This window comes from Lissotriton helveticus, chromosome 6 (assembly GCF_964261635.1).
Source record: "Lissotriton helveticus chromosome 6, aLisHel1.1, whole genome shotgun sequence".
In the NCBI taxonomy this organism is placed as follows: domain Eukaryota; kingdom Metazoa; phylum Chordata; class Amphibia; order Caudata; family Salamandridae; genus Lissotriton; species Lissotriton helveticus.
In genome coordinates, this window is record NC_136067.1 from 1,035,807,926 (window position 1) to 1,035,831,604 (window position 23,679).

A 23,679-nucleotide genomic window follows, 5' to 3' on the forward strand; every position below is an offset into this window, starting at 1 on the left:
CTCGCTTAGCTCTCTCCCTGCTGCTTCTTCCCATTGGCTTACAGTTCTGTTGTTCAATTTGGACGTTTTGGGGGTCATGGCTCTGTATATGTGTGCTACCTGGTGTCCCGTGATGTTCAGGCTGTTGGCGTATTGTGTTATTGATGGGGCGAGCGTGTTTATGTTGGCTTTGGCTATTGCTACTCTTATTTTAAGGAAGTTATAGAGCTCTATGTTGTCGAAGTTGTATTGTTGTCTGAGTTCGTCAAATGATGTCTGATTCCCTGTCTCCTTTAGCTGGCTCACCGTTGTTATGCCCTGCCTGTACCAGGTGTGCATATCCAGTATTTTATTCCTGTACTTAATTCTGGGGTTGTGCCATAGCGACTCTAGCTGAGTTTGTCTGACGCTGATGTCTAGCAGTTTGTCTAATTTTAGTAGGGCCAGTCGTGTGTTCCTGAGGATTGCGTTCTGTTTAATCGCGGGGTGTTTTGTCGCTGTGAGTAGTGCCACGGGTTCCATTCCTCCTAGAAGTCTCCGCTCTAGGGAGAGCCAGGCCGGGGTGTAATCTTTCTTTGGTGATATCCAGTGTAGGCCCTGTGCTGCCAAGCAGGCTGTTTGGAAGGTTCTGAAGTTCGTTATGTTCAGACCTCCTAGAACCTTGGGAAGTCTGAGTTTCTGAAGGCTGATTCTAGGCTTCTTCCCTCTCCATAGAAATGTGTTTAGTAGTTTGTCCAGTTTCTTGTGGAAGTCAGGTGTGCTAGTTAGTGGTAGCATGTTGAGCATGTAGTTGATCATAGGGGTGACCATCATTTTGATGGTCTCCACCCTTCCCCACCATGTGGTAAATCTTGGTGACCATCCCTCTAGCTTCTTTCTTATTTTGTGTAAGATTGCTTGTTCGTTCTGGTCTACTGTGGTCCGCAAGTCTCTCTCGAACAGGAGGCCCAGGTACTTGATGGCTTTCTTCTGCCATGCTAGACCCGAGGTCCCCAGTACCGTCTTGTTGGTATGTACATTCAGTGGTTTGCATTCAGATTTCTCTCTGTTGAGTTTGTATCCTGACACTTGCGCAAACTGATCTATGGTTTTCATTAGTGCTTTAATGGAGCTTTCAGGGTCCTCTGTTACTATGAGGACATCGTCCGCATATGCTGCCAATTTGAAGGATTCACCCTCTATAGGTATGCCTCTAATGTCAGGGTTGAGCGGATCATGCACAGTAGGGGTTCAATCGCTAGTAGGAAGAGGCCTGGGGATAAAGGGCATCCCTGCCTCGTCCCTCGTTTGAGATCTAGTAGCTCCGATGTGCCTCCATTCACAACCACACGGGCTTTGGGTTCATTGTACAGTGCCATTACCATCTTCCTATACTGTTGGCCCAGTCCGAATTTTTGCATACGTAGCTCTAAGTAGGGCCATGACTCTCTGTCGAAAGCTTTTTCCGCATCGAGGGCGATCATGACCGCCGCGTTGTTGCTTTTGGCCGCGTGGTTGATTACGTGGCACAGCAGTCTTGTATTATCTTGGGACATCCTATTCTTCAGGTATCCCACTTGTGCGCAGTGTATGAGGGATGGAAGGTAAGTGTTGAGCCTGGTGGCTAGGATCTTGGCATATATTTTGCAGTCAACATTGATAAGTGATATTGGTCTGTAGTTCCCCGGGTTTTGTGCGTCTTTGCCTTCTTTGGGGATCACTATAATGTTTGCTTCCGCCATTGACGGCGTCATGCGGCCTTTGTGTATGCAGTTCGCAAAGACTGATGTCATTGCTGGCCTTAGTGCTTTGATGTAGTGTTTGTAGAACTTGGCTGTGAAACCGTCCGGCCCCGGGGCTTTTTTATCTTTCAGGCTATTGACTGCTCTCTCTATCTCATCTCCAGTTATTTCTGAGTCTAGTCTGTCCTTCTGTGTTTCCGTCAGGGTTGGAGTTGTGACGCTCCCTAGTAGTTCCTTTCCTCCATCTGCCCTTAGCGTTTCGTCTTTTTTGTATAGCTGTGCATAGAAGTCTCTGAAAGTGTCCAGTATTCCTTTGTTCGATGTGTGTGATTTGTTCGTGCCGTCTCTGACTGCTGCTATTGTGTGCTGTCTCTGCTTGCCCTTGAGGTATGCCGCAAGTGCTCTCCCTGCCCTGTTGGCTGAGCATAGATTTATTGCTCTATACTTGTTAATCCAGGTGCCTGCCCTCTCACTAAGGATCCTGTTTAATTCGTACTTTTTCTTTGTTAGCGTTGTGAGGGTGTTCCTGTCTTCTAGATTGATTATGTGACCTGCCTCTAATCTTTTTATTTCGCTTTCTAAGTCGGTTATCTTTTTGTTTCTTTCTCTGTTCTGTCTTCCTTTGATGTTCATTATTGTCCCTCTCACAGTAGCTTTCATTGCGTCCCATAGTGTCTCTCTTCCTATGTCTGCTGTGTCATTGTTAGCTAGGTATTCCTTGAGTGCAACTTCTATTTCAGTACTGTTGCTGTTGTTTTTGAGGAGATCATCGTCAAACCTCCATCTTCGTGTGGGGTGCTCGTTGTGTCTGCCCGTTAGAGTTAGGCAGATGTGAGAGTGGTCTGAGATCGCTCTTGGGCCTATCTCTGTGTGTTCTATCAGGTGTGTGTGAGTGTCTGATATCAGTATATAGTCGATCCTACTGTATGAGTTGTGTGGATTAGAGTAGAAGGTGTATTCCCTCTCGTCTGGGTTTTCGTCGACCTCCCCCCGGCCTGGACACACGAAAAGAGCAACCCGCTCAGCAGCCTAGACCGCGCTAGAAAGGAAACGAACGAGTGAGCCCCGCCCTCTCCCTCCTCGATCGGGAGAAAAAAGCGAGGTAAGGAAGCGAACAAAAGACACACGGCGCTCCAGGGGAAAGCCGAGCTGGGAAATACCCACCTGAACAGCAAGGCAGGATAAGGGGGCAGTGTCTAAAGGCAGCTGAAAAGCAGCAAAGCGAGCAAAGCGAGCGCGGGGGGAGTACAGCTACTGCGACACCTGCAGGGGGAAACAGCACCACGCAACAGCAGTGCTGGGCAGCAAAACACCCTTAACACACCGCGCCCACGGCTAGTAACAGGCTCAGCCAAGGAGGGGCCGGGGAAAGGGCACATCAGAGGAAAAGGAGACTGAGAACACGGTGGTGCTATCTCCTTCAGTACTCAGCGCCATAATCAAGGGAGAGAGGTGGAACCACAGGGCCAACGCAGCGACAAAGCCATAAGAGAGTACAACAAGACCCACACAGGGTCGTACGAGACAAAACAAACGCTGGAGGGGGCAAGAATAAAAACAAAGACCAGGCAGATCAAGGTTCCAAGCCGGTTCCGCTATAACGCCACAATAAAAGCATTAGTACCCACGCAGGACAAACAGCAAGCCGAGGAGAGGACAACAGGCACTCTAAGCAGCGGGAGCAGATCACACTTAAGGAAGATGGCCGAGTTGAAAGACACTAATGACCTGAAGAAACCAAGGAAAGAGATACTGGAATCACCCGGAAAGCACAGAACAGAGAATGCAACACTAGAAATAGTGTTGAAAAGTATTAACGAAGTCAAGGTTGTGGCGAGAGAAACCAAAAAATCGATAGATAACATGCAACTAGAGCTAGCGGCGATTCGAGCTGACCAGCATAACACAAACACCAGACTGGAGAAAGCAGAGAACAAGATAAGCGAGGTGGAAGACGCAACTAATAAGAACATCAAGGCCACGGAAGAACACGCAAAGATGGCCAAAGCGATACAGAAGCAGCTGGCAGAACAAGACGATAGAGCAAGAAAGGGGAACATCAGAATCCTAGGCGTTGCAGAAGGCCTAGAGGATAAGGAGAAATCTTGCGCTGCAATGCTCGAGGACATGCTCCCTAAGCTCACCGGCCTTACTTTTGAGAGACAGTTTGAAGTCAACAAAGCATATAGAGTACCAGCAGGGAAACCAGCTTTGGGCAAGCCCCCAAGAGCAATAATCTGCTCCCCACTTAGAGCAGAACATACAGACGCGATCTTCGCCTTTGCAAGGAGAAACCAAAACCTCACCTGGGCGAGCAACAAGATCGTGCTCACGCAGGACTACTCGAAGGCCACAGTAGAAGCCAGGAAAGGCTTTTTAGCCATGAGAGAAGAGCTGCGGAAAAGGAACCTCACATACTCGTTCACGGGACCAGCCCGATTCAAGGTCACAGACAACTGGCGATCCATCGCGTTCGAGGATCCAGGAGAACTAAAACGATACCTTGCAGGTCCACCAACCGAGGAGATGGAAGCAAGCGGGCACAGCCAAAGCGCTCCAAAAAGAAGCGCATCACCGACCGAAGATGGGAAAGCTGATTGAGTCGGCCCCAGGAAAGAAAGAAGCACAAGGGAAACACAAGGAAAATACCTCAACACCAAAGGACCAAGCCAACGAACATTGCACAGACATCTACCTCACGGCCACCTCAGAGCTACCTCATAGCTTGAATGGAGAGACTTTAATAAGACACTACCCAGAACAGCGAAGAAGACTTCATAGAGAGAAACAGCAGAACTTATAACAAGACGATGAACATTTGCAGAGCGACGACCAATCTACCTCAGGGAGTTGCGGACAAGGAACTTTGTTGTCGCACACCCAATATGCAAGTAAGGGGGGGAGGGGGGAGGGAGGGGAGGGGGGCAGAGGGGGGAGGGGGGTGCGGGGTACACACACATGGGCTGACAATACTTTCTTATCTTTCCCTATCTTTCTACACCCTTTTCATTCTTCAAGAGAGAGTAGGCAGGAGAACCAAACACAGAACTAGGACAAGTAGGAAGCCAGCAGGGAAGCCAGCCAGGCAGGAGCGAAAATGACACACAACATGAACCATAATCTCAAAGCGGACATAAGAGTAGTATCAATGAATGTGAAGGGCCTCAACCACCCTGTTAAGAGAAGGAAAGTCCTAGATCACCTATTCAAACTAAAAAGTGACATCTATGTGCTGCAGGAGACCAGGCTAGCCGAAGAAGACATAGACCGCCTAAAAGCAGGATGGATAGGTCACGTAATAGGGACACCTGCAAAGAACAAAAAAAAACGGAGTCATCACTATACTAAGCAAAAAGTCAAAACTATCACCGGTCAAAACTAAGAGAGACAAGGAGGGGAGATTATTAATCACTAGCGTGCTCAGGTGTGAGGAGCGTATACATGTGGTAAACATATACGGACCCAATACAGAGGATAAGGCATTCTGGGAACAGACAGGCAAGGAACTAGAAACGCTACCTTTGGGAGAACTGCTAATAGTAGCGGGCGACATGAACCAAGTACTGGATCCTGCCATAGACAGACACCCACAAAGACAGAGCCTGAATACACAGAGAGGCAACCCACTACAAGACCTCTGCGCAAGACTCAGACTAGCAGACCCGTGGAGACTAATTCTCTGTTTTTAAGCCGTCCTGACTACTTGACCAACAGACTTCTCCTGCATCAGAATGCAACTGTTCACCTCGTTCTAGGCTTAAATAGTTGCTCACTTGGTTAATTTTCATTGGTTATATATAAAGAAGTGCAGTCTTTTTAAGGCTGTTTCTATCACAAAGCCCTCTATTTCATCTTTCAGATTATCACCAGGACATCCCTTTCTGGAGAAAGGATGCACATTTGCAAAAGTAAAATAAAATCAAAGCATTGCTAAAGTCCTCATTACTGCAGGTTGAAGTTGTGTGATCGTTATTACCAAACTATATCTGTGCTTAGCAATGTTTTCCATAGTGGAGCTATGAAACTTTGAAAATGTAGTGTTATTAAAGTCCCATCGCAATAAATATGTTTCAATTGTTTTACTGTAGAATAATCTGATGTGATGTGAGGTGGTGGCATTATTATTGATCCCAATATTAATCATTTCATCCACCCTTGAAGAAAGAAAGTTGGATTGAAGTGTTTCTCGTCTCTGAACATCATAGTCCTGTATCCAGGTCAGTGACTAGATTGATTGTGTTTTTGGGCACATCTGTTGCTGGCTCGCAGTAACCATCGAGTCACCTCGATTTCAAAGGTATTATAAAATGAGATAATCTCTAGAGGTTCAGTTGTGAGACTTTTTATTTATTATATTTATTTATAAGGTGAGACTTGACACCACTTTAATGATTTACTAAGAAAAAGTTTAATGAAAGAGAAATCTCATGGTAAGATGAATTATTTTTCTCTGGTCAGTGGTAGGTGGAGGCAAGTATAACTGACCACACATGGGCTCTAAATACACTTGAAACTGATAAATCAAAAAACAAAATACTAGAAAAATTAACAGACGCTAACAGTAGTCTTGTTTGGATTTTTTTAACACCAGCATCAAAAAATATTAGGTAAAAGCCCCTTTTTAATTCCCTTATCATAGTGTTTACGGCTGTTCGTTATTACAGTTATTCTTTGAGGAATAAATTCAGCATGTTTGACTCAAGAGTACTCACTGCGCCCTCCTCTCTGTTCCTAGATTTAATCGGGCACGGTTCTGTGGCAGAACTTTCTCAGTGGTGGTAGTGAAGGTATGGAATGCTGTGCCTCTTATGCTATGGAAAAGCTCCTCTTTCAGAAAGGCTTTAAAGACCTGGTTATGTACACTGCAAATGACTAAACAGCTTTGTGACTTCTCTCAGTATTATTGCCAAGAAGGCTGGTGTTTTTTATCTATCTTTTGGCGCCAGGTCATGTTTCTGCTCAGTACATTTTTTTTAAACAAAAAAAATAAAACACATACATTAACCCCCCCCACAAGCATGTTTAGAAGTGTTGTTGAAGCCACACGTGTGCATTGTATTGGATAAAGTACATCTATGGCAGGCATAGCTCATGTTTGCCCTTATGTAGTATTATATATAAAAAATAAGACTGCATCGATGGCTATTGGCATTCCAGTTTATTTGTAACACACCTACCTTTCCAGGCCCTGATTTCTCGTTGGATGTGTAGAAACTGCAAACAACTTGTTTGTATGTCGGACAAAACACAGTGCAGTCTTAGGGTGGCCTAGTCACAGGTATGACTGATTTTAACGTTAGTTTTTTGAGATGTGTATTTTCTTGAATAAAAACTTCATCAAATCAGTTGCATAAACAGTGGCAATTTATTTAAGTATGAATCTGGATCCTCTCAAGATTTTATTAATGGTGTAGGAACATATTATAATTGTATATTGCAGTTAAGCATACCAACACCTGTTATTGCGAATTTTGTCATATGTTGGAGTACAAAAATGCAATCAATTGCTACTCTTTTCAGTACTCGAGCAGGGAATTACATAATTTTTTAACCAGAGCAAATTGAAAGCTGAACAAGTATTATTAAACACAACAGCACAGGTGCACCACAACATTTGACATTTGGTTTACAATTTCAATGAATCACGGAGAGTGGAGTTCTTCGGTTTAATTTCTTTATTTCAAAAGACGAAGCACCATACAGCCGACGCGTTTCATCCCTAATACTGAAAAAGTATTATATATATATATTCAGTGAAAAAAAACAAAGGTTACAGGCATGTTATAGTTGGGCTGATATTTCACTCATACAAAACTAGTGAAATTCAGCAGTTATAGTTAGCTGACCTAAGTATAACTCGCGCCCCCGCAATGCACTGCTTATGACCTCACATATTGCATCACTCATGTCATGGCTAGTGACATCACTGATGTAATCTTAAATGCAATGCAGTATGCGTCATTGGTGCTGCGTGTGCAGTGGACGAGAGGTGTGAGTAGCCAAATGAACGCCAATTATGGCTATCTCACCATCCTCCCTACCTTGCATGAGCGGCCAGTACACCCTTGTTGTCCCTGAGTTAATATAGGTTTTGGAGCAGTGGCTAAAGGGAAGGGAAAATTGAAGCTGGAGAAACACCTTAGCTTGGGCCTCAGAAAGATGGTGGAGAGAGGGATGAGGCAAAATGGGGGCCCATGTCTTTAACAAAGGGGGAAGGAGATAGAGCTTTTTCAAGGCAGTTACTGTGATTAAAGAAGGAGGTGCAGTGCCACTGGAGCCCAAAAGTGTGACGTGCTACTGCATCACAGTAATTACAGTCTTAATTTACAAAAGGGGCATAGGGGTCATTTTTCTTAAAGTCCTAAGTCTGAGAGCATTCTTGCGGTAAAGACTAGGATAACATTTTGGAGCCAATGGAGCAGGGTCTGTTTTCAGATTGAAGTGATGAACATGGATGTTGGCGAATGGATGAAAGAGGCAGAGGAGACAGTCTGCTATTCAGGATTGCAGCGGTCGTTAGTGCAGCAGATACAGTCAGGGGCGGCTGGTGACATTTGAAAGTGGTGGGCGTAAACTAATTTGCATATTGCACCGCAGCGAGCGAGCCCGAACCACCTTGCATCCATCCATACATCATTCATGCATCCACCCATCCATCCATCCACCCACCCACCCATCCTGCATCCATACATCATTCATTCATGCATCCACCCATCCATCCATCGTGCATCCACCCATCATGCATGCATCCATGCATCCATCCATCCATCATTCATGCATCCACCCATCCATCCACCCACCCATCCATCCTGCATCCATACATCATTCATTCATCAGTTATGTAACCTGCAGGTTACAGAAAGATCACTGCTGTAGGTACATTACTCCCTGATCTATCTAGCTGGAATTCAAACCTGAGTCCTCCAATCCCGAATACACATTAGTACAGCTCAGACCTTATATTCTAGAGTGTCACAGTCATTTGTGTATTGTTCTAGATACTTTTAAATTTGTGACTATGTACAGGAACAACTATTGCCAGGGTGACGTTAAATACGCGGCAAGGGAGGACTAAATTATGTAGCAAGAAATGGCAAAATATGTGCAATAATGGATGTCATTTTGTGAAAGTATTAATGTATTATGTTGTCATTTTAACACTTGTTAACACAGTCGGGCGTAGGTTTCAACATTATTAGTACCAGTGTAACACAGAATGATGACAACAAGTCCGGGTCCGCACCTCCTCTTCTCCTCAACCCCTTGGCACCTTCACGTCGTCGAATGGCACTGGCAGCCCCTTGCAGCCAATCCTGGCGCTGCAGGGGCACAGGTTACTCTACGCCCACAGCACGCCCATTAGGAGGCCGAAGGGCTCCTAATGGGCATGCGCAAAAAAGCACGAAAACAAGTGCGCATGTGTGGGCACGGGTAAAAAATTCACCCTCCGTCCCCACGCATGCGCACTCGTGTTGCTGCCTGCCTGGTGACAATCATGTCAATCAAGATGACGCCTCCCGACGTCATGCTGACTGGCATGCATTGTCAGTTCTCCCTCGGTTTCTCCTGCGGGCGGCTGCGGGCGGGGAGGGCTACGCCCCCACGCCCCTATGGACGCACCGCGCCTGGATACAGTTGCATTGGGGTCCATGAGTGCGAGGGGCTCACAAAATGCTAATTATCGGAGCAGTGTTTTTTGGTGAATTTCTATTCTTGTTTGATGCATTTGTTCTTTAATAAGTCTCTCCTTTAGTGTTGATTATTAACTACAGAGTAGGTACCCCTTATATAGTCTCATATGCTCAGCATGTCTACAATTTGTAAGATCCTTTCTCTTTGGGGTACTTGGATAACACTGCGGCCTTTGGGGCTGCCCCAAGACAGATTGGTGACTGTGAACAAGAACCACAACATCCTGATGGATTCCAGTGTTAGACTTAATGTGAGATCAGAGCTGTCGCAACCAGCTGTATTTACCAATGGAATCTGATGCAACGCATTCTTCCACACCTTTCTTTGTCCCATCAAGTGTATACTGCCACGGCTTAAGGCCTTTCTTGGATAGTCTGTTGCATTGGTATTTACTCTAGGCTGCCGCAGCAGTCGTTAGGGCACCTCCAGGGTGTCAAAACGATACTTCTCCTGCACAGTGCAGAATGACACTTTTAGCCATGATTCCCCAAAATTACATCTAACCCACATTGGTTTACCATGAACAGGTTTTGGTAGAGTTGTGTTATTCAGCAATTGCAGCATGTTCTGCATGATTGTGGATTTTTGCGCTTGCCACATATTCCACCATCAGAAGCATTGTTTGCAGATTTCAATAGCAAAACAAAACTAGCTGAAAAAAATCAAGTTACTAAAATAAAAAGGGGGACACCTGTTTCAAACATACAGAGGCAGACCGTTTGGAAAGGTTACTTGGTCACCTTTGAGCTTCTGATTGTTGTATGGTTGTGAAACAATTACTAATGAGGTGACATTTTTGACTAGGCAGTAATAATAGGCGGGCTTGATTGAGTCCATATCTGCCAACTTGAAGAACAATCTCACAGTGTGAGGAAGGGGCGGGACCTTGAATAGGGTGTGGCTTCGTGTGGAGAAGTATCTACAAGTCTTTTTTTTTTTTAACCCATTCTTACCCCCAAGCCACCCTCTGCCTTAAAAAAAAAAAAAACCTTGCTGAGGCTGGTGCCGATGCCCTGGGGTGCTTTCACACCCCTTAATAGACATCAGCAGTTCAAAGCCTTGTAAAACGAGCTGGAAAACCACTGTTTACATTGGTTTTCAGCTCGTTTTCCCTTCTGCTGTGCTGTGTGATATTGGCCCCTCACATGGAGACCGTGTGATGGGAGGCCATATTGTGTGTCACATGGGGTGGCCTTGTGTGAATTGGCAGGTATATGAGCCCATGGTTGCAGGTGGGGCCCACCAGCACTCATTTCTGAGTACCACCACTTATTTTTCCTCATCAGACTTTGACCTAGAAGAAAACCGGGAAAGCATGAGGAAGAGGAATGTCAGAAAAAAAGTGAGAGCGGGGATGAAAAAGAACCTGCAAGAGTGAGATAAAGGGGCAGGCCAGGGCTTTAAGTGGGATGAAAAAACCGGGGGTCGCTCAAAGGGGCGTGGCTGATGTAATTAAGGGCATGACTTAAAAACACTTAAGTTAAAAACCTGTGCTTAGTGCAGAGTGCCGCCCGACTGTATTTTGCTACTTCTGTCATGGCATCCAGATATATAACAAGTAACATTACACCTAAAACAAGCCAGAACGATTGTCTTTGCCAATGGGTGTTAGTCCCCTGAGATTACAATAGCAACAACTAAGGTTTCGTGGTATATAATATTAAAAATGCTTCCCTTTTAAAATCATGAGACTGTGAAAGAACTATAACCAGTATCTTTGAAGTTACATCAAAGGCAGATACTGCAGAGCTATGATTTTTGTTTCAACGAGGCTGAGGGCACATTTTTAAAAAAATTTTTTATTTAATGCGATTTTATATAGCGTGAACTTTACCCGAAGGTGTCAGAGCGCTTTACATAAGAGCCAGTTGCAAAACATAAGGACTTAGGATTACACGCGTTACATAAAAGATACACACAGAAACAAATTGCAAATGTACAAGATGTAAAGTCACACAAAGAAGAGACTGGTGATTATAGTTATTTCTATATATATAGGGAAGGGATATGAATGGATATACTCTAAGCGTCACATAGGAATGGTAGAGAGTACAAAGGTCTACTGCATATGGAGAGCACGATGGGGACCGGTTTCAGCACTTGCTTTTTAGAACTGCTGGTGCTGGGCCTTGGCAGGACCCGGCCCACACAAAGCCCTGGGGCAGGGGGTGTCTTGTGGTAGATTAATGCAGCACGAGATGGAATCGATGCTACTCGGCGTTGGTATTAAATCGAAATTCAGTAGCTCCAGTCTCTCGGAATTCAGCAAAACTTTGTCAGTGGCCCTTTATTCCTTTTTTTATTACTAAGTGCTGTTAATATGTGTTGCAACGCAAAATAGCGATATAATGCTGTAAAATGAACGTGGTGCGTGTACCACTTAATTTATTGTTTCTTTGCGCATAGTCTAGACGACGCTGTCGCATAATTTGACCCTATATTGCTGCATACTAGCAAAGGCCATGACTGGCTGTGTGAACAAGAGAATATCCTTCACATGTTTTACAAGGCCTACTTACTGCCAGGCAGACCCGCCCATTGAAACCACTATCTCCCTCCACTACCTGCCTGCATCAGACTGCGGTGGTCTGATTCACAAAGCAGCTTTCTATCATCAGTAGATGTGACTTTTTCTTTGAAATTAAGCTCTGCGTCATACTTGCTGAGAGAAAAATATCAGGGACTCGGGCCACATCGAGGGTTATTCCGATCACCTCAGATGCCGAAGAGCCCCGGATTTTTGCTGTGTGGCTCGGTAAATCTCATGTAGTGCCTAGAGTACACTACTGCGTTTATGTCTAAGGACCGTCTACGAAACTGCGCAGATCTTGTCGGTATAATCCTCTATCTTTAAAATTATCACCAACTCATTTTTTTAAGTTTTATTTTTACAATGTATTCAAAACCGATTTGTTGAAAGCTCCTTTTTATTTTAAATGCCCTTATTATTATTCTTCCACCTTCAGCGTGTTATGTACTTGTCTATCACCCATTGTGCCGTTGCCGATGTTTTTACCATGCGGATTCTTCGTCAGAACCACGCATTTGCCCCATCAGCAAAATAGAAAGGTTTAAGGCTGTTCATGCATTTGCAGGGTTTATAACCTGCCGACAGCTGGTCTCCGAAGGCGCTAACATTGAGAATTCAGAGAATAAAAAAACGATGATCAGTAAGCAGAGGAATCGATAGTTTTAGTCTCACCCCTTACGTGTGCGGCGGGTATTTGAGGAGAGAGGTTATACCTCACCAAATTCAATATTCAGCATTTTACATATAGTGGTCCTTTGTTTGAATTGAACTAGATTGCCAATTAAATTATTCGCACATTTAAGTGCTTTTGCAAACCGTGTCCCTGCCTAGTGTCAATTTGTATTTAAATTATATACACCCTGGTGTCGGGTTAAGTCTGACAGTCTGGTGACCGTGTGCTGACTTTGCACTAATTGTAAACTTTTGCTATCAGTTTTCATAATAAAATATTCTCTGGGTGTATATATGCTTAATATTTGGAATGGCGACTGTTTGACTAGCCTTTTACGCTGTGTGTATTCTAAATCTGGAAACTGTTCTCAAAGTATGCGGAGCTCATTAAAACATTTGCAGCCCAATAAGATGTCTGCATCCAAATATTCATTAATGCCCCCTGCAGTCTTGGAACTCCTTTCTATTAATAAAGCGCCGAAGCTGTCAAAAGATGGCACCAATCTCCTAATCTGAACTGACATAGCTTTCGTGCCCAGATCATCAATCAAGTTTTATTGGCTCTAACAGAGCCAAGCTGCTATCTGTCATTGAAAACTCTGTGGTGGTGACAAAAACCGGTGCCGCAAATGTGCTGCAGGTGTAACTTTCACTCAGGAACTATTTCTGGGAGGCGAGCAGGCTGCTTGCGTGGGGCGTGAGCGCCCTCTCGAGGTCAGTGCCTTTGAAATCTTCATCTGCTCAGATATTTGCAAAAGAGCAAAGGATATGAGACTAATTGATAAACAGAAATCACGTATGCTGATGTGGATGTCTCCCGGTGGCATCAAGTTTTGTTGATTTTTTTTTTTTTTGCTTGGGGGCGGGTTTGAAGAAAGCATAGAGGTTTCCGATGGCTTGCACATTATATTACATGTATTGCGAGTCTGCCCTAATATTGAAGCGGATTATTTAAGATTCGTGGCTGCAGCGAGACCTTCAGACAGTTACGATGGCATTATTGCTTTGATACAGCGAGCCGGTGTGACGTCGGTCGCTGCTGGCAGGAGTTTTTCCGTTGACATCCCGGCTTCTTTACATCTGAGACATCGAGACAGTCTGTGCCTATGCTCCCAGACTGCCTGTTTGAGACTGTAACACCCAGACATTGCTGGTATCAAAGCTCTGATTTTCTCCGCCTTGTAACACACCGAACTTATGATGTGACACAGCCTGTCAGTCATTCGTCTTCCTGCAGAAACCCGCAGCGGCCGCAGCAACTTAGCACAATGAGCGCCAGATGCGTCACGGTGACAGCAGGCAAGCAGGCACCTCGGAAGGTGGGTTCATTAAAAGAGCTCTGGGATAAGCGCCGCGCACTCGAGCCCCACTGGAAGACGCGAGCTGCCGATGGCGGTGACCTCTGAGTGCAAGCCACCGAACTATAAACAGAAGTCCCGGGCTTCTCTCTTTTTTTTTTAGTTTACTTAAATAAGTGCGCTCGGCCCGGGCGACTGCGCGCCGCCGATCAAGGCGAGGCGGCCGCAGTGCACCCCCCCCACCCCCCGCGCATGAGCTGCTGCTTCTCTGAAATCTGGTACACCTCGGAACACGCAGTGGGATTTGGCTCGTGCCGCGGGATACTCCTTACTATTTTTTTTCTTCCACTTTGCTCATCTCAGACTCCAGCGCTGGGGACTCCAGTTTATAACAACAAACAAGGTGAGAGCTCGAATACCGTGACTAAGACTGATGATGGATGGATGCTGGTTCAAGATGAGACTCGGAAAATGTGTATACAACTCAGGCGTGCCCTGTACCAGTCTGCAAAAAGTCTGTCAACTCGGTTTTATGTTATAGGAGGAAGTCGTTTCTGCTATTTTTTTAGTTTAACATTTGTACTAGGATATTGCATGTTTATTTCAAATATCCAACATATAGCACGTTATTAAAATGAGCAATTTTAAGTTTTACTCATGTCATAGATTACCTTGAAGTTACTATGAACGCTTGTTTGAAATATAATAACTTAAAAAGCTTGTTGTGTCGAAATGAGATATTTTCATTGTACACTGTATTCTAATATCACGTTTAGCAAATTTTGCAGAAATCTTTAAGCAGGTAATGAACCTGTTTTTGCTGTAAATAATGGTCATACTGTTATGGCGAGGCAATCCAATTTTAGTACACGAATATAGTTTGCAATAATCACCTAGCATAAAGTATGCTGCGGGACGTATTTGTTCCTAGTCCTCCGAAGAACTTTAAAAGATGTATTTATACTGAGAGGTTTTGCCAGGTGTTCGCAAAACATGATTACAGATTCCGAAACCAGTGGCATTGAATCCTCCTGACTTCTCCTTTTTATCAAACTGTTTAATCTTGTACAAATAAGTGGATCACTTTTTGCCCCAGGTTCCATATTTGGCCAAGAAAACGTGAGCAGTGCACTTCGAGGCGTTTAATTTCGCAGCTCGGACTACACAAGGAAACTCGTGCGTGTTAAGCGCTTCCGTACATTTATTGCAAGTGTTTATTCGTTTTTAACTATATCTGATATTTATCTTTTTTTTGTAGCGCTACAGAATAAATTTGAGCAAGTTTCTTGAAAATATTTAATACAACACCTGGTCTTTAATTGACTGAACATTTTATACAGTACAACATGCTTTTTTGTTTGATGTTTCTCATGTAGAAGCGAATCTGCTTGTGTTACAGGTGCACTGGTGTCACCCAGCGAGTTTGAAAAACGTCTATTGTTTGGGTGATTTTGTTCCCACAAATGTACTTCCTCCGCCTGCTAGTTCTTATCGAAGGTCGTGTATCTGCTCACCTGCGAAACTAAATTTCCTTGTGAGAGGGGCCGGCGTGTATATTTCGTGGGGGTGGAGGGGGCCTGTGAAGGGTGGGAGCATACGCTGCTGCCGTCAGGCCTTCTTTAATTTAGTTCCTATGGTCTGGTGACCCGCGAGCCCCAGTGTCCGGTTACACGCGTCTTTTCTCGGGCTGCCAACTGTTCTCCGAGGCGCACTTCAGATGAATGATGTGTAAGACGCCGGCGACTCTTGGGTTATTCGTTCCCACCGGCATTAGTAGGTTACTGCGCGGAGTGGTCTTGGCGTGCCCGCCGGCAGATGTTTTCATATTGTTATCTATAAAACGTGCAGGGAGCGGCGTTACGCCTTACACGTCAGACCAGTGACGGCTTTGGTGAGGACGCGCGGACGTCAGAGGCACACAGACGCTTGACGCAACGCTTGACGCAGCGTCGGTGTGCGTGTCACGCGTGTGCTTTGCGAAGCCTGTCTCGGCAGATCCTAGGCATGTCTCGGACTCTCCCTCACGCATGTTTCAAGTGCTGCCATACATTGGCCTTATTTTGGCTGGCAGTCCTGAACGTTTTTTTGTTTGTCACGAGCCACTTGTGTTCTGTCAGCCTAATCTTACTTTTAGCACCAAATACTGTTTTGTATTGTCTTTTTTTAATTCTATTTTTTTCCACATTGTACGTCCGTTATTATCGTTGTCATCCTGCATTCGTATGTGTTTACTCTTCATAGATGTACGTTATGTCTGATATGCATTTGAATGCAAACCTCTGTTCTTGTGATTTTCCTCCGAGCTCGCACCTTCAGCTCAAATCCCTCACAAATATTAATTGCTGCTAATGGGGCATGAAGCGGCAGGAAGATTCTCGGCAGTCTCCGGTTGTGTTTAAAAGAAGGGAAGCCACAATTACACTTGACAATATACTAGTAGGTTCTGTGTGCTACTCCATTAGAGAAAACAAATAACAGGGCATCACAAGGATGTCATTTTTACATCCTGTTGCCTGTATTTTATCATTGAGGCTGCAACAGCCAGCCCCCAAAGTACCTTGTCTTGCAATTCACAGTTTTCACACTCTGTGTGTCTGAACTATGCATCAAAAGTAAATAGGCAGAAACAGACCTGAGTAAAATGACATCCAGGAACACAAAATTGACTAGCTTCAATAATGATTTTCATATAAGTATTCATTTTAATGTTGCGTTTTTCTGGCTGTATTTTAGTAGACTGCACACTCTTCCCGTAGGCAGGCGAAGAGTTCTAGACGTTTAGTTTAGAATGAGCCAAGATCGTTGTGATCATATCTGTTCTTTTCAAGCGGCATATTTCATGCACTTTTTGGGTTATCATCTTACACCCCAGCATCAATCTTTTGCTTTAGCATTAGGCTTGGCCATTTCAACTCAGTACTGCCTCACTTTTAGAAGCTCTCAGTTAGTCTCTCTGCTCGCATTGTGTTTTCTTGGCACTCTCTTCTCCATTCTGAACACACATTCTTCATCAATATTTCCTCACCTCGATTTCCCCCTCTTTACCATCAACTCCCACCTGCCCTCTCTCAGCCAGCCTCAGCACTCCATGTTTTTCCACTCTACACTCCGTCACCGTTCCAACTATCACCTTTACCAACAATGTTTTCTTTATGGTTTCTGCACATAGGAAATTTACCTCCTCCAAACACTTCACCAATGCCCTAAGCGTTTCACTTTTTTACCTTGTGCACCAGGGCTTTAACTGGGACAGGGCTCTCTCTGTCTCATCCTTGGTAGTATTTCAGAATGGACAGTGAAACCGATCCCTAACTGGCTCTATGTCGGGGGTGCAAATAGACCCGAACTTAGGAGGTAGAGGGTGGGGGAGGTAGAACTAAACAGAGTTGGTGGGGCTACCATTTTGCACACTGGGAACAGAGACAGCTTTAAAATACACATAGGCCAATAGATTTGGGTTTAATGTGCTAACAAATGGAAAAGCCATATGTACATGTCTGTTCTTTCCCGCAGTAGCACATGCATTCCCCTGTGAAACCTTGCACTGCTGGAGTTCAGAGATTGTCCACCAGACCTGCGAGCATCGGATGTCTGCTAGATGATAGGCAACAAGTGAGTACTGTGCATGTCAGACATGAAAGCACTGAAGTCTTACTAGAAAACTGAATTTCCTGATAAAAACTAGCATGAATTGCCTAATCCTTCCAGGGAACAAGAAGTAGTCGGGTAATCTCCGAATGTGCCTAATAAAGTGCTGCACGGACATTGAGAGGTAGACTTGAGGCGTGAAGAATAAACCGGGATAAAGAAAATCGTGGGAGCTACCTTCTAGCTGTCACAAAATGAGGTGAGCTCACCAACAGCTCAAAAGAAAGGGGTATCCATTGAGAATAGTAAGCTGGCTACATGCTCACAATGTGAAAGCATGCACATGTTAATATTTCTGTAGCACTGACCTAACCCATGGGGCAACAGAGATTTCCCTTTATGGGAGGTGATGGAAAATGATGCAAGATTGTATTCATCAAGTGGTGGCTTATATCTTTTTGTTACACAAACACTTACACTTGTATCTCACACATTTACATTTTATGCCCATTTTGATTAAGTGATTTTCCAGAGCTGCATAATTTTCAGTAAATGCCAAGCTGGATTCGAATCAAGGTCCTCAGATCGACAGCTTAGCCACTAGACCACCGTTGCTTTCTTTGTTGATGACTAGAACTTAAAAAAAAGCTTCAAAGATTTAATTTCACCAGTCCTTATGAACACTCATGTTCTGTTGATGTTTTGACATAGCCAGCAGGCTGCATTCCTCATGCTGTCTACTGAGTGGACCAAATGCAAATTATTTTGGTATTTTATGTTTTATACCTGGGTAGCACCTACATGAGGTGTCTCTTGTTTAAGATTTAGGTTTATCTATTTGCATATTCAGCATGGTTTAAAGTTAAGTGCATACAGAGCATGCATATGTAATCTGCTCCAGTACTACCATTGAAGGGTTCTGGCAATATCTTTGGCCTTGTAGTTTGTAAATGTCACCAGAAGTCTGAGATGGCAATGCCAAGGTACTCATTATATATTTTTTATATTACAAGCTGTTTTAGTCAAAGTGTGCAACTAACAATAGACATTGACTAAAATTAAAATGTAGAGTCTTTGTTTACTTGTCACAATATATTTTTTGATAAAACAATAGGCAATGGTGAGCTCAGTGAATTTATGTAATTCTGTGGCTGCAGAGTTTACTGCATAATTATGGATTTATGGAATTTGCCTCATAATGTCCAAAATATTCAGCTGTCACCAAAATTGTTGTTTCCAACTCAAACAGATGAAAATAATACCCCCAGACAAAGGGCCTCATAATTTGCATTTTTTGTTTCATAATTTTGATAACCTCAGTCCTCCAAGCGGCATAATCCTAGTTGCTTGGACAGTGTAAAACCTTTGCACAGTGGTGACAAAATCTGTATTTCACTCATAACCATGAGATATTTTTCATATTTCATGGTTCCTTAAACATTTGTGGGTTTAACACCACTGTTTTTTGTGCACTGAAAGCAACAAAACATGTATTACTTGAGTTATTTACTCAAAGAATTTTACTTCTTAATAATCTCTTTTGTACCCATTAGTGTGGGGCAGAGACCGTGGGGGTGATGAGTATCTTTTTTAATGTAGTATTTTCTGACATATAAGGTAGTGTTTAAATAGTCGAGGAATATGTTTTCAGTTTTTGGCCCTGCAATACTTCTTTACAATGGCTAAACACTGATGTGAGAGCAATGAGGCTGTTTTGTAAATTACAACTATACAGCCAGTTCCCAATTTGTGAGCTCTAAATGTATTCATTAAAATACACACCTACACCTAAGCCAAAATTGTGCTCAGTCACTGCTTCTTTCTCTCCAATTGAAAGAAGGTTAGACAAAGATGCACAGATTTAAATGTGTGCGAGGTGCATCAGAAATTCATAATGGGAAGTAGTGCTGGCAGACAGATTAGTGAAAGAGTCGAATTCATGTTAAAATTACATTAATTCCTGTTAAGGTGAGCATCAACACCATAAGAACCTCTGCAGGATTAGACTGAGATAGCCAGCAGAAGACCTGTGAATTGACTCATGCATGTGGGAACGTGTGTGCCTGCCCATAGCCCTGCTGCACTGCTCTCAGAGGGCACCTGTAGTTCCAGCCAGTGCACACCACCTGTACCCTAGTCAGTGCCAAGCTCATGGTCTTTCACCTGAATAGATGCTTGGTGCTCTTTCATAAGAAAAGGGAGGGTACAGCTAACAGTATAGGTAAGTTTGCAGAGCTTTTGTTCACTGAGGGGACCACGATTTGAGGGCACCTTGATTGGAGTCCTTCCCTTTGTTTGTGGTGCCACCAAACCATACATTAACGATTAGCGCACATGCACTAACAGAGGCTCCTGCAAGAAATCCCTCCTATTGCACCCTTGAAGCTGATCTGCCCTCACAAGCTTTATGCTTCACTCCTGCATCCACTCATTTTGTGGTTTGCATGCTTCAACGATGTCAGGAAAGTGAATATATAATATGTCAAATTCCTTCAGTATGTGAAGGATTTATGTTTGATGTTCCACGTGAAACACAATTTAAAAATTCACTAGACCTCTACAATTCTAAGACATAGCTGCCAAGTGAATCTGTCACATGTGCAACACCTTCACTCTGACTCAGTGCCTAATTGGCTCAAATAAATGTGTGCTGGAGACCAACATGTTTCTTTGGAGATTGGTATTGGTACCATCCACAAACAGCACTGGCGAGTGACACAGTGAAAGTCAGACTTCTTATGAAGGGTGCAAAAGGAATGTTAGAAATATGCTGTAAAGTTTGCTCTATTAAGCGTAGTCACCCCCTCCTGCTTTCACACCCTCAAAATCCTCAATGTAATCTTCAAATAACTCCCGGTCAGCACATGCAGATGGTCTCCCAGGCCCTCATCATCAGCAATCTGGACTACGGCAAGGCATTCTGTCGAAATCACTGTCTAAATGCTAACTGCTAGAAGCCCCACGGCCGGCTCACACTTAGGGCCTGATTTAGATCTTGGCGAACAGGTTACTCTGTCACATCGGTGACAGATATCCTGTCGGCTGATTTATAAATCCCATTTTATCCTATTATTTTTGTTTCGGCACACACGATATCCGTCACAATTGTGACAGAGTTACCCATCATCCATGATCTAAATTAGACTCATAGTCTTTCCCCAGTGTTCACATCACCCTGCACAAAAGACTTCCACCATCTCCTCATTCACTAACCCACATGCAACACACTCACCAGACACTTCTGCTCAGCCAGAATCCTGCTCGCACACATCCTCCACAGTCCAGAGGAAGCAGCCTGGAGGCAATGCTGTGTCAGTCCACGAGGGCAAAAATATCGCCAACACCTAGAAGACTCCCTGCAGCTTTTAGAAGCAACATAATTTTGGGACACCAACCCATCACAGCAAGTCTTCAAAATATACATTAGGAGGAGCATACGTCTGGTCATTTCATTCGGACAGAGCACAACTGGCAAAACGCCAACATGCCTGGTCAATCATAGCTGGGTTTAAACAAGGTATCATGGCATCTTACCTGTCCTGCACATATGCAGTCTTTTGGGGAAAAAGATTCATGTCCCTCAGGTTGGGGAAGTTGGCCCTTCCTTTACCATCTTGCCAGTTAGTGGTGCCTAAGTGACAACACAACCTGCAGGGTTTGTGGAACCAGCAAGGAATCACTCGAACACGTGGTATGCCTCTGCCCAGCACTGCTCAAGGAACATAGGGCTAACCTACGAGGAGAATGGAAAAACTCAATGTTCGCACCTGTCGACAGACCATCATCGCGTCTCTGTACCTCTATAACACAGTGCTTAACATTCGGTGTGCTAAGTTCGTCACAAGCTCAGCAAAAAGGTTCACCCAGCTGGAGGACTAATATGTAGACACCCACAATCCTGTCTCAGGCACTCTTGAATTTGTATTCTGTTAAGCTGACTGCTTGTACAGACGAACAACTTAATAGCACTTAACTTTTGAAAGTCATTATTTAGATGTTCATCTTAAGCTTCTTTTTTTTTTGTTGATTTTGCAGCACCTTTTATTTTATTATTGTCTTTTACCTAGTTATAAAAACTTTAGACAAAACCAGGGTAACAGGACATAGTCCCTTGGCTGACCACTGTCTGATGATAAGCATGAGTTTTGTAAATAGTCATTTGTTCCCCTTCACCGGTACTTAAACTGAAGCTCAACTGTTTATTATCACCCCCCAATTAGCAATTAATTTGGACCCTGTTAAGCGGGAGGACTTGCACTTTATACTGCAGGATTGTATTGAGGATTACATGTTTTAGCAACACTATTTATTTATGAAATATGCGTTTAGATGTGTGACATCTCTTTTTTTAAACAACACTGCATGCACTTTAATGGCCCCGACTGTTTGATTAAAAGTTAAGGATCAAACGCCTGTAGGCACTTTTGTGTCCAGAGGTAGCATAACACATTTATACTATCTATAGTGGGCATTGGTTTACTTTTATAAAACATGGAGAGATTCTATTTCCGATTGAATTGCCCATGGAACCGATGACACCCGCAAGGGTATTTGTGCGCTCTAAAAATCGAATAAATAAATAAATAAATAAATAGTGCTTAACCACAACTGAAAAGCCATTTTAGACTGTTTCTATGCGATACCAAGGTTTTTAGTACGGCATGATACCCTCAAATTACTGACAACACAAGTAGCATGCTTGCTGAAATCGATTACATTTTAGTGGGCCCCTTTTATCTATGTATTCATACCTTTCTCTTTATTCAATCATATGAATTAATGCATATTTGATTGTTTATGTTCTTATGATCCCCCACATACAAAGACCCAGCTTTCCCTTACCTCATGCACAAAGCCTGGAACAACCTAACCCTACACATTTGAGCTACCTCCTTAGTACTTGAGCCCCGCACGAAACTAAAAACATGGCTCTCCAGCTAGACAAGTCGTAGTCACAGCCGACACGACCCCTGCTTTCTCAGCACCAGGGTACTCTCCGGGGTGAGCTGTGCACTTCACAAATATCCATAATATAACATAAAGTTTGCCTTAATATTATTGTAGTGGTATTGTTCATACACCTTTCACTCAGGCTGTTTTACACTCTGTCTCTGTTCTTTTCCATCTCAGTCACACTCTTATTTCTTTCTCACTTTTCTGTCCATATTCACACACATGCTTAATCATCTTTCACTCCTATCTAGCGTGTCTTACTACCTACCTCTCTTCAATCACTTCTGTCACTTCCTCCTCTCTCACTGTCATCCTCCCTCCCACCTTCTCCTCCTCACTCCCAATCTTGAAGATTAACCTGGGTGAGAGAAGTGTGATTTTTTTTTTTTTTTTTTGTTGAAAATCTGTTTATTAGCATAGTAATTGGAGCAGCTACATACATATTCAGGCATATCAATAATCAGAATTGTGCAGTCATATGTCTGCTCAGTATTTACAGGAGCACAGTACCATTGATTTTCAATTTCGTGAAGAACCATAACGACTGAACATTTCCCTAACCTACCCACCCCCCCCCCCACCCGCATTGAACCCTCCCGGCACTCCACAAACATGCGTATAATTGCGATATTTACATCCTGGTCACTAGATGCCCCGTATATTACAGTTCCTTGGTGTTCGCTTTTTTCCCACACACTTGGGCAGGCTGGGATAGAATCGTCAATGGTACGGGGTCCCCCGCACCTCAACACAGTGCACCTTATATCATGAATGGCCTGAGGGGTTGGGCCCAATCAGCCCGTGTGTATTGAGTTATCCGTATCTCCTCCGCCCTCCTCCTCCTCCCCAGCCTCAAAGGTCCCCAGCACAGTGAACCAGTCTAGGGAGATCAGTGTTTTCCTGAGACCTCTGCGTTCCTCTCGCTGCAGCGCCTCGCCTTCCGCCTTGCCCCACCTTATTACCTCTGCTTTCCATAAGTCCGGGTCAGGGGGTCTGGGGGATTTCCACCTCATGGTGATTGCTCGCTTCGCTAGTAATAGGGCCAAGTCTGTGAAACGTGTCGCCACGGTCCTAGTGCGTGTCGACGGTCCCAGGCCTAATAGTGTATGTTCTATGGTGAGTGGTTGGGACCGGGCGCCAGCACCCTCAAGCGTGTCAGCGATGGTGGCCCAGTAATGGCCCAACTTGGGGCATTGCCATAGCATATGTAGTGGCGATGCGTCGTCAGCGTCGCATCGGGGGCAGT

The 23,679-nt window shown here is 44.1% G+C and overlaps 1 protein-coding gene across 11 annotated transcripts in view; it reads left to right on the forward strand.

The window, feature by feature from the left end:
- Positions 1 to 23,679, forward strand: part of LOC144763243 (protein phosphatase EYA4) — a 645,968-nt gene that overhangs the window by 303,875 nt on the left and 318,414 nt on the right. Inside the window, exon 1 of one of the 11 annotated variants that reach the window (XM_078648667.1) lies at positions 14,236 to 14,295. The exons of the other annotated variants lie outside the window; for them this stretch is intronic. The gene's annotated coding sequence lies outside the window, so the exon portion shown is untranslated. Of the gene's footprint in view, positions 1 to 14,235; positions 14,296 to 23,679 lie in introns of those variants that run through there. 11 annotated transcript variants of the gene reach the window in all.